At 41.9% G+C, this 15,594-nt stretch overlaps 1 protein-coding gene across 2 annotated transcripts in view; it reads left to right on the forward strand.

Annotated features, from left to right (window-relative positions):
• Window positions 1–15,594, forward strand: part of LOC124034040 (serine/threonine-protein kinase TAO3-like) — a 96,147-nt gene that overhangs the window by 40,560 nt on the left and 39,993 nt on the right. For both annotated transcript variants that reach the window (XM_046346737.1, XM_046346738.1), the window contains exon 2: window positions 9,761–9,857. The gene's annotated coding sequence lies outside the window, so the exon portion shown is untranslated. The remainder of the gene's footprint in view (window positions 1–9,760; window positions 9,858–15,594) is intronic.

Consider the following 15,594-nt stretch of genomic DNA (forward strand, 5'->3'; position numbering starts at 1 on the left):
GAAATGCTTCTTACGAAGCCACTCCTTCATTGTCCGGGCGGTGTGTTTGGGATCATTGTCATGCTGAAAGACCCAGCCACGCTTCATCTTCAATGCCCTTGCTGATGGAAGGAGGTTTTCACTCAAAATCTCACGATACATGGCCCCATTCATTCTTTCCTTTACACGGATCAGTCATCCTGGTCCCTTTGCAGAAAAACAGTCCTAAAGCATGATGTTTCCACCCCCATGCTTCACAGTAGGTATGGTGTTCTTTGGATGCAACTCAGCATTCTTTGTCCTCCAAACATGACGAGTTGAGTTTTCTATTTTGGTTTCATCTGACCATATGACATTCTCCCAATCTTCTTCTGGATCATCCAAATGCTCTCTAGCAAACTTCAGAAGGGCCTGGACATGTACTGGCTTAAGCAGGGGGACACGTCTGGCACTGCAGGATATAAGTCCCTGGCGGTGTAGTGTGTTACTGATGGTAGTCTTTGTTACTTTTATCCCAGCTCTCTCCAGGTCATTCACTAGGTCCCCCCGTGTGGTTCTGGGATTTTTGCTCACTGTTCTTGTGATCATTTTGACCCCACGGGGTGAGATCTTGCGTGGAGCCTCAGATCGAGGGAGATTATCAGTGGTCTTGTATGTCTTCCATTTCCTAATAATTGCTCCCACAGTTGATTTCTTCTTACCAAGCTGCTTACCTATTGCAGATTCAGTCTTCCCAGCCTGGTGCAGGTCTACAATTTTGTTTCTGGTGTCCATTGACAGCTCTTTGGTCTTGGCCATAGTGGAGTTTGGAGTGTGACTGTTTGAGGTTGTGGACAGGTGTCTTTTATACTGATAACAAGTTCAAACAGGTGCCATTAATACAGGTAACGAGTCGAGGACAAGAGGAGCCTCTTAAAGAAGAAGTTACAGGTCTGTGAGAGCCAGAAATCTTGCTTGTTTGTAGGTGACCAAATACTTATTTTCCACCATAATTTGCAAATAAATTAATAAAAAATCCTACAATGTGATTTTCTGGAGAAAAAAATGCATTTTGTCTGTCATAGTTGAAGTGTACCTATGATAAAAATTACAAGCCTCATCTTTTTAAGTGGGAGAACTTGCACAATTGGTGGCTGACTAAATACTTTTTTTGCCCCACTGTATGTAAATTTGACATTTCCTGTTTTTTTATGGTAAGTTAGCTAACATTTCTAAAAACCTTTTGCTTTGTCATGATGGGGTATTGTGTGTGTCTAAAGGGAAAAAAACAATTTAATCAATGTTAGAATAAGGCTGTAACGAAACAATATGCGGAAAAGGTCAAGGGATCTGAATACTTCCTGAAGTCACTGTATGTATGAGAAAAATGTAAAACATTTAATCATGCCATATAATTGTGAGTTAAGCCAAATTTGACTTTTGAACTAATTTAGACTTGCCTAAAAAAGGGAGTGAATACTTATGCAGCTATTTTATTAATTACATTTTTATTAATTTGTGTAATTGTGATTTTCTTTTCACTTTGACATTATGAAGTATTTTGTGTAGATCAATGACAAAGAATTACAATTGCGTCTAATTCAATCGCACTTTGTGACACAACAATGTGAAAAAAGTTCAAAGGGGTATAGACTTTATAGGCACTATGTCTAAAAGACACATCTGGATTCCGAATTTGTCAGGATATTGTGCACATCCACAAAACTGCAACTATGGAAATGTTCTGTATTCTCATTAACGGGTATTCAACTCTTACCCCACGAGGTCCAGAGCCTGCTGGTTTTCTGTTCAAATTGCGCACACCTGGTGTCCCAGGTCTAAATCAGTCCCTGATAAGAGTGGAACAATGGAAAAATGCAGTGGAGCTGGCTTCGAGGTCCAGAGTTGAGTTTGAAGGCTCTAGAATAATAAAAAAAATGTATCATGTAAAGATATCCCCTGATATGGACTCCTTTCACCCAGTGTCTTCTGACACTAAGGTTAGGCTACCGTTTTTAGATTAGACACCGGTCAAATGGGTCTAGACCAGAGTAAGGGTCAAGGTATTTTTAGTACTCTATGAGGAGCAGCAGTACTGTAGTAGCACTGTAATTATAGTAGCACCCCACCTCACACTTCACTCCCTATTGACTCAGCTGTTTACAGCTGCCTGCCTGTCATAGGTGCTTGATCAGGTATGATGGCGTGGTCTTTTTTCTCTTTCTGTCTCCTTTTCATCCATATCGCTCTCTCTCTCTCTTCCTCCACTTTCTCCCTCTGCCTTCCATCTGTCCATACCCCTCCCCTTCTCCCGCACTCTCTAAATCCCTCTCTCCTCCATCCCTTCTCGCCCTCCCTGATTCTTTAAATGTGTAATGATCCACTGAATGGCACTGGGACACATTCTCAACTGAATGTGTAAAACTAGCTGTGAGTGATTGTTTAAATATTTATTCCATTGGGTGTGGAGTGATAGGGCACTTTGCTTGTTTGTTTCATTCATGTTGTGTGTGTACTCTACGTTTGAGGACATGTCTTGCACTTACTCACACACACTAAAACACTACACACTCACACACACACACACACAAACCCTGCACACACCGCATTCAGCCAATCACATTGTTGTATGTGGGTGTACTGTGTATCCGTTTGACTAGTTTTGCACTTATTCACACATGCAAACACACACAGGATAACACCCTGTATTCCAAAATGATGACCACAGCCATATTGATCTCAACAAACAACCTCAACTTGGAATTGAGAGGTCATCTTTTCTCTGACCCTAAAGAAGCTCTATGGCTTTAATATCCAACTATACTTTGCTCAGGGTGAGAGATGGAGGGGGATAGTGGCCCGGTAAGTTTAACGTTTGTGTGAGTGAGACCGTGTGTGTTTATTATTGAGTGTGTGAGTGCCTATGCTCCCAGAGACGAGGTGTTGCATGGGAGGTGTTAAAGAACATGGAGCAGTCCCTAGAGCCTTGCCAGAGCAGATACGTTTTTAAGCTGGGCCAGGACTGAATATTGCATATTACCACTTAGATGGATAATATATAATAATAATATATGCCATTTAGCAGACGCTTTTATCCAAAGCGACTTACAGTCATGTGTGCATACATTCTACGTATGGGTGGTCCCGGGGATCGAACCCACTACCCTGGCGTTACAAGCGCCATGCTCTACCAACTGAGCTACAGAAGGACCACAGGATCATATATGTGACCGACCGCCTTGATTTGGTCTTATGTAGGAACATTTGCAATATTTATTTTAATTTTTACATTGGATAAAAGTAGAGACTCAAAGTTAGAAAGTTACATGTCATACACTGCAGTTGAGGAACAATGGGAAAGTAATTCTGCTTTGAATGTTGATAAACTTGTCACCCCACTTTTGAGAAAATGGCCCTTGAATATTTGGAACACCTACTGGATAGCTCTTTTTTTGTCTACACCCATTCAGCATCATTCACACCCTCTTAAGCCTTAACCCCACCCATCTATTTAAGGATTCACATGAGGCCATGTGGTAAACACATGCTATATCAAATCAAATAAGTTTATCTGTCACATGCATAGGATACAGAAGGTGTAAACGGTACAGTGAAATGGGTTGCAATATCAAAAACATAAAGTGTCCAGATATAAATTATTGATCATTATTTGATTACGCTTACCCGACACACTTGTCGAATTGATGGGTGAAGAAAATGCTATAACCCCCTCCAGCTCCATCTAGCTTAGTGGATGGGTCACTATTGTCTAGACATGTACACACGTTCATGAAGTACAATCGAAAATCCTTAATCACCACCAGACACACCTGGCAAATTTGATGGGTCATGTAATAATCTGGCCAAAGTGGAGTCTTGTTTAGACATGTAGCTAGCTAGATAAACAATGAACCGGCATAATCCCAACTCATACTACTACCAATACAAACGGATTGTCATAGCTGTTGTGTGAATCTGCATGTAGCTAAAGCTAACAAACTAGGTTCAATATTAGCTAGCTAACATTGGGTTATAACTAGCAATGCAAATGGATTTCTGATTAGAATAATAATACTACACAGATCATACAAGTAACGTTAGCTAGCGAGCCAGCAAGCTATCGTTTGCTAGTTAACTAACAGTATGTTTTACATTGCAATGAAAATGACTTTCTGACAAAATTAGGAACTTCTAACTGAAAATGTAGCTCGACTCTTACCTGTATACATGGATGAACGCTTCACGACAGACTAACCATTTAACTCTGTTTTGTTTGTAGCTACATCTTGTTTGGCCAGCGTTGTGTCAAGTCACTCCGGTTCACACTGAATGTAGCAAAACTTTTGTCGTTCTCGATGGCTAATGTTATACCTTTCAAAAACGGAGTGGTTGAAAGGACTGGCAACACATACTGAACAGCTCACGTTACAAAAGCATTCTACATGCTTAACCAACCAGGTTTGCAATTTAACAATTGTATTAGTATTTATGGATGGAATACACATTTGTTATTAAGATTCATTAAAGTTCACGTTCCAGAAGGGATTTCTGCCTAAAAAAGCATTTTTGATTTAAAAAAAAAATGTTAACGTTAAAATGCCTCTCCTGTGAAGTAGTGACGTGCAGCATACGCCTAGTTTCTTGAAACGAGTCACACACACACACACACACACACACACACACACACACACACACACACACACACACACACACACACACACACACACACACACACACACACACACACACACACACACACACACACACACACTCTATTAGTAGCTATATTAACCCCTGGTGAAGTGGTCACACATAGTATAGGTATATTACTGTAAAGGGAAAGTGAATTGTAGAGGTGGGCCTTTGTTGGGTAGAAGTCGTGGGGCAGTGCCTGTATTCATAAATGCAGGGCTTCAGAGTAGTAGTGCTGATCTAGGATCAGGTCCTCCGTGTATTCATCATGATCTAAAAGGCAAAACTGATCCTAGAGCGTTTAATGAGATCTATTCTAGCCTAACTCCCATGATTTGTAGTGAATCTTCATAGAGTAGGCATATTATGTTCAGTGTCACTAAGCTGTTGAGTTGTGCGCTGCTCAGACTGCTCTGAAAATCTAAAATATTCTGCTTTGTAGCAGGAGACTGTGTGTGTGTTATTATTCACCCTATCTGAGATGAGTCACTTCTATAAAATCCCAGCTGGCACCAAAACAGGACTCTGAGAGTTAACTGCCATGTTTGTACATGCTGTAATCAACTGTAGGCCTACATCATGTGTTGGTACAGCTGTGTCAAAAAGCAAGCATTGGTCAAAACAAGCTTTGATTGGTTTAGACGCATTTTAAGGCGTGCTTTAAGTAAAAAGCTGTTTTACAACAGGTAGGTCTACAACACAAAAATAGGCTACTTGTTTTCTGTTCTGAGTATGATCCCTGTGCATCCACTGTCCCATCAGCCCAGCCAGGCAATTTGTTAACTTGATCTCAACTGTGAAAAGCATTATTTCTCCTTACTTCTAGCCTAACATGTGGTTTGCAACAACGTGGGCTTGTACAAATGTTGCTGTTTGCCTCCTCACCTTTGCATCATTGTTTCAATTTTGAACAGCGATCTCCACTGGCCCATATGAACGTGTCAGGACAGACAGCTTTTCTGATGCTGGCAAAATAATGCTTTAGCATACTTTATATATATATATATTATTGACTGTATTACTCTTATTGACTGTGTTTGTTTATTCCATGTTATTCTCTGTTGTATGTGTCAAACCGCTTTGCTTTATTCTTGGCCAGGTTACAGTTGTAAATGAGAACTTGTTCTCAACTAGCCTACCTGGGTAAATAAAGGTGAAAAAAATTAAAAAAAAATATGCAAAGACGTGTCAATCGAATAACAAGTCAAACTAAACGAAATGCAACTGGTTTGGTGTCTCTCCAGCTAGCAAAATGGAAGAGCTTGCATAGCATCATCTAGTGGGTGATTGAAATAAATAAATTGTCAGTGTTATGATTACAATAATTGCCTTTTCTGTAAAATGGCCTTGCAGTAGGCTACAAGTGTAGACTGTATTTCTGCTTGATGAGTATCGATGATTGACGCACTATATTCAGCACCATTGACAGCGCTATCACTGTCAGCAGCAGCACTAGCAGTGCCTGCCTGCCCAAAGCAACCTGCCAAAATGGACATTGCCAATCGAATTAACAACACAGAGGTGTTGGATGACAACGATGCCAATCAAACGAACGACCTGTCGGTTTGAATGATAGTAAATCAAACTAATGACCAGTTGGCCCTAGATTTGTGTTTGGTCTATATTCTCATGATGAAATAGTAGCCTGTGAATACATTTGATCAAAATATTGTTTTTTATTTAATTGGTAACTCATTGTAAAAAAAAAAAGCAGTTTCCTAAACACATTTTTTTATCACTGTTAAATAACATTTTTTTGCACAGCTGTGCTGCTGTGGTCTTAGATGCAAGGTGCCAGCAAAAAAATGTGTAACAAGCCATCTCGTGAACAATTGCTTCAATTCACATAGTAGGCCATGCCAAAAACAAATCACTGTCTCTGTGGCCCTACCGAAGACACTGACACACACACACACACACACACACACACACACACACACACACACACACACACACACACACACACACACACACACACACACACACACAACCATCCTTCTTTCCTATCTGTCCTCATGTGACACTATAACTTTATACCGTCCCCTTGCCCATACCCGGGCGCGAACCAGGGACCCTCTGCACACATCAAGTCACCCACAAAGCATCGTTACCCATCGCTCCACAAAAGCCGCGGCCCTTGCAGAGGGGAACTACTACTTCAAGGTCTCAGAGCAAGTGACGTCACCGATTTGAAACGCTATTTAGCGCGCCTCCACCGCTAACTAAGCTAGCTGTTTCACATCCGTTACACTCACTCAGACACATTCAGCCAGGCTGTGTCTCTGTTAGCCAATAAGTGTCTGAAAGACATCTGTGCGGGTACACTGTCTGTCCTGCTCATAGATCACACACACACACACACACATGGTTACACACACACGGTTACACACCAATAACAGTGTCTGAAGGCCATCTCCTGCCATTGGCTACGAGGCCTTCTCTGACCTATCTCTGTTAGTTACATCACCCAATATAGGACCCCCTCTCTTTCCCTCGTTCCCTCTCTTGCCCTTTGACCACTATCCTCTTCTCCTCTTCTCCCCTCTATCTCTCTTTCTCTCTCACTGTCTCTCTGAGGAGAAGAGTTGAGGACTGAACTTTCCCGAGGCTCCTGCCTCCTGCGTCAGTTTTGGTTATAAATCATGCAGCAACACTCACAAGAAGCACAATACAATTTGATCACTTTCCTTTTATTTTTCAATCTTTTTATACCAAACCGTATCCTGAGGCTTGTGGTATCGAACAGTAATAAGTCGTTTGGAGAAAAGAGGAACTAGTTCTCTGAGTAAGAGGTCAGGGGTCCTTGGTTGAATAATAGTCTATTTTTCTCTTGGCTGATGTTGTCTGGGTGGGTGTTCATAATGTGTTGTTGTGGTGTTTGGCCACTGACAACATGACCAGAATCTAGCTAGGTGCCATAACAGGGTTGTTCATGTGTCTTTGTGGATGAGGATGTTCCACCACCTGTCAACTCAGTGTATGATAGGACTGCACTATACTCTAGTCTGAGCGATTTAGTATTTTTTGAGATCGTTTCGGTTCCATTCTTTTTTTTTAAATCATGGTTTTCGGTTGCGATTTAAAACATATATATTTTTAAATGCTGTAACAACACAGAATAAAACCAGTGTTTCCCCTATGTGCAGGAATAGTTTGCTTTAACAACTTGAGAAAATCAGATCTGGGTTAAAATAGATTATGTACTTATTTTCTGTGTATTTGAGTATTTTAAAATAATAGGCGTGTCGTCTGGGTATGCAGTCGTTGGAAATAAGAATTTTGTTCCCCTTGCCTAGTTTAATAAAGGTAAAAAATATATAAATATATACAATGCTAAAAAAAAATGGGGAACACTTAAACAACACAATGTAACTCCAAGTCAATCACACTTCTGTGAAATCAAACTGTCCACTTAGGATTGATTAGACAATACATTTCACATGCTGTTGTGCAAATGGCATAGACAACAGGTGGAAATTATAGGCAAGAGACCCCCCAATAAAGGAGTGGTTCTGCAGGTGGTGACCACAGACCACTTTGCAGTTCCTATGCTTCCTGGCTGATGTTTTGGTCACTTTTGAATGCTGGCGGTGCTTTCACTCTAGTGGTAGCATGAGGCGGAGTCTACAACCCACACAAGTGGCTCAGGTAGTGCAGCTCATGCAGAATGGAACATCAATGCGAGCTGTGGCAAGAAGGTTTGCCTTTGTCTGTCAGCATAGTGTCCAGAGCATGGAGGCGCTACCAGGAGACAGGCCAGTACATCAGGAGACGTGGAGGAGGCCGTAGGAGGGCAACAACCCAGCAGGACCGCTACCTCCGCCTTTGTGCAAGGAGGAGCAGGAGGAGCACTGCCAGAGCCCTGCAAAATGACCTACAGCAGGCCACAAATGTGCATGTGTCTGCTCAAACGGTCAGAAACAGACTCCACGAGGGTGGTATGAGGGACCGACGTCCACAGGTGGGGGTTGTGCTTACAGCCCAACACCGTGCAGGACGTTTGGCATTTTCCAGAGAACACCAAGATTGGCAAATTCGCCACTGGCGCCCTGTGCTCTTCACAGATGAAAGCAGGTTCACACTGAGCACATGTGACAGTCTGGAGACGCCGTGGAGAACGTTCTGCTGCCTGCAACATCCTCCAGCATGACCGGTTTGGCGGTGGGTCAGTCATGGTGTGGAGTGGCATTTCTTTGGGGGGCCGCACAGCTCTCCATGTGCTCGCCAGAGGTAGCCGGACTGCCATTAGGTACCGAGATGAGATCCTCAGACCCCTTGTGAGACCATATGCTGGTGCGGTTGGCCCTGGGTTCCTCCTAATGCAAGACAATGCTCAACCTCATGTGGCTGGAGTGTGTCAGCAGTTCCTGCAAGAGGAAGGCATTGATGCTATGGACTGGCCCGCCCATTCCCCAGACCTGAATCCAATCGAGCACATCTGGGACATCATGTCTCGCTCCACCAACAGACTGTCCAGGAGTTGGCGGATGCTTTAGTCCAGGTCTGGGAGGAGATCCCTCAGGAGACCATCCGCCACCTCATCAGGAGCATGCCCAGGCGTTGTAGGGAGGTCATACAGGCACGTGGAGGCCACACACACTACTGAGACTACTGAGACTGACTTGTTTTAAGGACATTTTAAGGACATTACATCAAAGTTGGATCAACCTGTAGTGTGGTTTTCCACTTTAATTTTGAGTGTGACTCCAAATCCAGATCTCCATGGGTTGATAAATTTGATTTCCATTGATAATTTTTGTGATTTTGTTGTCAGCACATTCAACTATGCAATGAAAAACGTATTTAATAAGAATATTTCATTCATTCAGATCTAGCATGTGTTATTTTAGTGTTCCCTTTATTTTTTTTGAACAGTGTATATCCAAATGCATTCAAATATTCATTGAACACAGGTCTGTGGAGAATCACAATTAGGCTGTACAGCCAACTCCTTGATAAGTGCGCGTTGAATAAGTGCAAACAATTTCACAACATTTCGAAGCACCAATGCATTGATCAGGAGTCTGACTGTATTTAAGCTATGTGATGTGTAAAGTGTTTTTTGACCACATTCTTTAAGCATATCCTCTCCCATTTTGTGTTCCCACAGGTTTTCCCCCATCTGTTCCAGTCATGGAGCAGCGGAGTGGGCTGTAGACCCACTCTGAGCCCAGAGAACAGCAGCAGCCCCTCATACACTTTCTAAGGTAATGTGGTCGTCTAGCACTAATAGAACATTTTTGTCCAATGCCACCTCCAGGTAACCTATATTCAGACTAGTCTGTACTGTATGCGTTCTGTGCCAGAATCATCAGAGTCAACCGTCAGAACATGTCCTCACAATCAATATTCAATCCATTCTGATCGATAAATGTATTCACTTTGAACCATTTAGTCCTTTGTCAATCAAGCCTGCTCCCTCCATATTGTATTGCAACCAGGCAGGCGACTGTAATGGTTGCTCATCTCTTGCTGCTCTACATACGAGAGCCGGCGTGATGCTGCTGCCTTCGTGAACCAATCACTCAGAATTCAACTCTTCTCTGGGAGAAGAGAAACAAGCTTTCTCTTGCCACAGCTTGCTCCAGTTTCTCTCCCCCCACACACACACAGACCAATATCGCTCGGGGGAAAGCTGGCTGCTGAGTCAGAGTAGTACAGAGCCCAGGCAGGGGGGGGGGGTCCTGGGGAGGGAAAGAGTGGGAGGGAGTGTCCCTATGTGTGTCTGTGTGAGATTGAATAAAGTGTGTTATTTTCAAGAACACATGTACTCATTTTACATTTCAGTCATTTAAACATGCTCTCTAATCCAGAGTGACTTGCTCAAGATATTTCAACTAGTTGGCTTGGGGATTCGAGCCAGCAACCTTTCGGTTACTGGAATGACACTTAGCTGCTAGTCCACCTGCCACCAGGGCTGATGAGTCCAAGGCTGTCTGTCTTGATTAGTATGGCTTTAATAAAGTGAAGTGATTCGCTATGGGAATAAATACCATAGTAGAATACCATATGAAAAGCCCTAATTCTACTCTGTTATGTCATGGTATCATGAAGTAATTTTCACTCTTTCTCTCCTTCCTTCCTGCTCTCTCCTCTCTCTCGCTATCTATCCCACCATATGTTATCTCAGCGCACAATTTGCCAAGTTTATCTTTTTTCTTTTATTAGAAGTCCCCGGCTGCATTTGAATCCGTTAAGAATTCCCACAGTCTGTATAATTCCTGATTCCTTAATGCGGAGGGCCGTGAGCCGCTAAACCCACTGCCTTCGCATTCAACTCACTCGTAGGAGTTCAAATGGAATACACAATCATTGGGAGAGATGGAGAGAGGAACAGAGGAGAAGAGAGGGATGGAGTGAGTGAGAAACAGCCATTGCATCCTCCTGAGAGAGAGAGAGAGAGAGAGAGAGAGAGAGAGAGAGAGAGAGAGAGAGAGAGAGAGAGAGAGAGAGAGAGAGAGAGAGAGAGAGAGAGAGAGAGAGAGAGAGAGAGAGAGAGAGAGAGAGAGAGAGAGAGAGAGAGAGAGAGAGAGAGAGAGAGAGAGAGAGAGAGAGAGAGAGAGAGAGAGAGAGAGAGAGAGAGAGAGAGAGAGAGAGAGAGAGAGAGAGAGAGAGAGAGAGAGAGAGAGAGAGAGAGAGAGAGAGAGAGAGAGAGAGAGAGAGAGAGAGAGAGAGAGAGAGAGAGAGAGAGAGAGAGAGAGAGAGAGACTCAGAGAGACTCAGAGACTCAGAGACTCAGAGACTCAGAGACTCAGAGACTCAGAGACTCAGAGAGATTCTCAGTCCATCTACATCAATCTCACTGTACCAGGCAGCTATCAGCAGAGTAGAGCTCTGGCATATGTGTTACTGCATGTGTGTGAGTAGCCGTGTATGTGCACGCACATCCATGCGTGTGTGCATGTCAGAGCAGAGCTATATAATATTCAGCAGCCTGATGGTGGTCTTTCATAGCAACACGTTTAGAGATGAATTAGTAATGGCAGTGCAGGGAACTCACAGCGTGAGAAACAACTGTGTGCATGCTTGCATGTGTGTTTGGACAAGAGGAGATGTGAGGGCATGTCTGTTTATGAATATTCGTAATGGGAGGGTGTGTGTGCGTGCATGCGCCCGATCATCATTATAACTCTAATAAACTAGTCCATCGCAATTACATTACCTCCCCCTCTCGCTCTTTACCCACACGCCTACCCACGCACACATATAGTGCCTTCAAAAAGTATTTCTCCCCTTGACCTTTTCTACATTTTGTTTTTGGAAAGTGGGATTTTTGTTTTAATTTTTGGACAACTATATTACACAAAATACTCTGTCAATGTTTACTAAAAATTAATGAAAAATCAAACACGAATATTTCTTGATTAGATGGGTATTCACACCCCTGAGGTAATACATGTTAGACACCTTTGGTAGCGATTACAGCTGGGAGTCTTTCTGGGTAAGTCTCAGAGCTTTGCACACCTGGATTGTACAATATTTCCCAATTATTATTATTTTTTTAATCTTCAAGCTCTGTGAAGTTGGTTGTTGATCATTGCAAGAAAGCCATTTTCAAGTCTTGCCATAGATTTTCATGCCAATTTAATTCAAAACTTTAGGTCACTCAGGAATATTCAATGTTGTCATGGTAAGCATCTCCAGTGTAGATTTGGCCTTGTGTTTTACGTTATTGTCCTGCTGAAAGGTGAATTTGTCTCCCAGTGTCGGTTAAAAAGAAGACTGTAGCAGGTTTTCCTCTAGGATTTTGCCTGTGCTTAGCTGTCTTCCATTTCTTTTTATCTAGGCTACCCGGGGCGCCAGGGTAACCTAGTGGTTAGAGCGTTGGACTAGTAACCGAAAGGTTGCAAGTTCAAATCCCCGGGCTGACAAGGTCGTTCTGCCCCTGAACAGGCAGTTAACCCCCTAGGCCGTCATTGAAAATACGAATTTGTTCTTAACTGACTTGCCTAGTTAAATAAAGGTACAATAAAATATTTAAACTCCCTAGTCCTTGCCGATGACAAGCCACATGTTTTTCCAGTATTACTTAAGTGCCTTGTTGCAAACAGGATGCATGTTTTGGAATATTTATATTCTGTACAGGATTACTTCTTTTCACTCTCATTTAGGTTAGTATTGTTGAGTAACTACAATGTTGTTGATCCTAGGGCTGTTGCAGTGACCGTGTTACCGCCACACCGGCAGTCATGAGTCATGACCGCAGTAAAATTCTAAATGACTGTTGAGTCACGGTAATCTCCTTTTATGCACTCTGGACACGTGTTAGTAGTATCCAACTCGCTAACGATCATCAGGTAGCTAATGGCCGGGTACTCCGGGCTTGATTGTCCCTCTAACCACTCTGACATCAATGCAAATGCAATTGAAAATCACATCAAACACTTATCATTAAAACAGTATGTGCTTTTAAAACTCACGTCACTGTGATTGATCAATTTGAAGAAAGAAGTTCAACAGCAGATTGAAACTGAGTGTAAAACATGGTTGTTGTGGATGTTATTTCAAAGCCTAGCACATGAAATGGACAGAGCTTTTTAAGGTGATAATTAATTCAAAACTACTATATGCATATTATAGTTTATGCATAATCAAAGTCCAAAATAAAATCTGAATTAAAATAATGATTGTGCTGTTACACAATGCATAGCCAAGACATATTACGCATGGTAGAAAAACATTTAAAAAATGATTTGAAGTCTTTGGTACATAATTGGTAGCTTAAATTAAACAAATTCAGAGTTGGCCTACAATTAAAGTGAATTTGTATTTTATTTTGAATAGCCTAGTAAAAGGGCATTTTTTAAATATTTTCATTTATATGCTGACACTTTTAGCTACAGAAAATCTCACCACCGAGCGTCTCCATCTTCTCCCCTCATTCCTTTCTAAAGCGGGCAGAAAGAGGGCTGTCAACAGTTTAATGAAATATGTTTTGTTGTGAAAACATGTTGATGTTCCTGGACAGATTTAACTTGGTTTCCCAAATGAAGGACTGGGTAGCTGCAGGAACAGGGTTCGAGAGCCTATGGAAGGCTGCATGCTCATCAAACAGTGCTTGATGCATTGAGGGAATTAACCGGAATAGACTTCCAGACATGAGTGAAACATTTAAAAATGGCCGCCATTCCAGTGCATACAGATGACTTGTATTTTGTCTCCTGCCCATTTGGTAATGAGCCATTCTAAATCAAAACTATTTTTTCAAATGAGTAAAGACTAGATTAAATTGAGAGTAGTCTGATGGGAGAAAATGTGATCACTTGAAAAGGGAACAGTGGGTGCAGCCTATAGCCCTATCATGTAACCCATATCATATATCCTTTTGATTTCTAAGGCATTCTAAGGTTTGTATCATTCTCAGCTAAAGTTGCCAAATAACTCTAAATCTAGCATATAAGAGCGGTTTCAAATGACCACTTTTACGCTCAACATAGCCACTTCATATGTGCACTCGCACAAATATCCTTTCTATTTTATTCAGCTAACCTCAATTATACGTCATCTTAATATAAAACCACATGATATAAAAAAAAATGCCACGGGACTTAAGCATATCTTGTCTGCTAAGTGAGCAAGCCTATAAGTGCACAGCCAGATAACATTCAGTAGGCCAACTCATATTCTGTTCTTCCTGAAATACACTTTTTTCATATCATGTTTCTTTAGACCTGCCTAAAATAAAGTTGATTTATTTTGATGGTGTATATTCAATTGATTTGTTAGACTTTTTACATGTAATGTTCCAAAGGCGGATATCAGCTGCTTGCATGCATGGATGCTAAACATGTTTGTTAATTAACGGTGAATTACCATGTTACCGACCAGTCTTTTGCATGACATTAACCCGGCTTACAAAATGTCAAGACCGCCACCGCCCTTGTTGATCCAGCCTCAGTTTTCTCATATCACGACCATTAAACTCAGTAACTGTTTTAGTGACTGGGTGTATTGATATACCATCCAAAGCCTAATTAACAGCTTCACCATGCTCAAAGGGATAGTCAGCGTCTGCTTTAAAAAAAAAATGTTTACACATCTACCAATCGGTGCCCTTCTTTGCGAGGCATTGAAAAATGTCTTTGTGGTTGAATCTGTGCTTGAAAATCACTACCCAATTGTGGGACCTTGTAATTATCTGTTTGTGTGGGGTACAGAGATGGGGTAGTCATTCAAAAATCATGTTAACCCCTCTAATTGCATACACAGTGATCCCATGCAGCTTATTATGTGATTTGTTAAGCAAATTTTTACTCCTGAACTTATTTAGGTTGGCCATAACAAAGGGGTTGAATACTTATTCACTCTAGACATTTCAGCTTAATTTTTTAAAAGAATTTCGAAAATGTTCTTACAAACAGATTTCTACTGACATTATGTGGTATTGTATGTAGATCAATGACACACAAAATCTAAATGTAATCCATTTTAAATTCAGACTAATGCAACAAATGTGGAACAAGTAAGGGGGTGTGAATACTTTCTGAAGGCTCTGTACTATATGCACCCACTCATTCATTCACGCGGACCCAAATGCATGCTTGTGCACTCCCCCATACACACGTGAGCATATTTACACACACACACACACACACACACACACACACACACACACACACACACACACACACACACACACACACACACACACACACACACACACACACACACACACACACACACACACACACACACACACACACACACACTCATCGAAACCGCTTCCCTAAACACCTCCCTTAGCACAACGGCATTCATAGATCCTCAAATTATTCCCGAACACACACCAAACGGTGTAAGTGGGTAGAGGGAGGACAGGGAAGCAATTGTTGAACCAACCCAACAGCACTGTTACAACCTGTTGTTGCTTCGTTGCGTCATATCACACATTTCTACTGAGAAGGAGAGGAGCAGGAGGAGAGCAAAAAAAGAGGGAAGAGAAGT

The sequence above is a fragment of the Oncorhynchus gorbuscha genome, linkage group LG04 (genome assembly GCF_021184085.1).
Source record: "Oncorhynchus gorbuscha isolate QuinsamMale2020 ecotype Even-year linkage group LG04, OgorEven_v1.0, whole genome shotgun sequence".
NCBI lineage: Eukaryota > Metazoa > Chordata > Actinopteri > Salmoniformes > Salmonidae > Oncorhynchus > Oncorhynchus gorbuscha.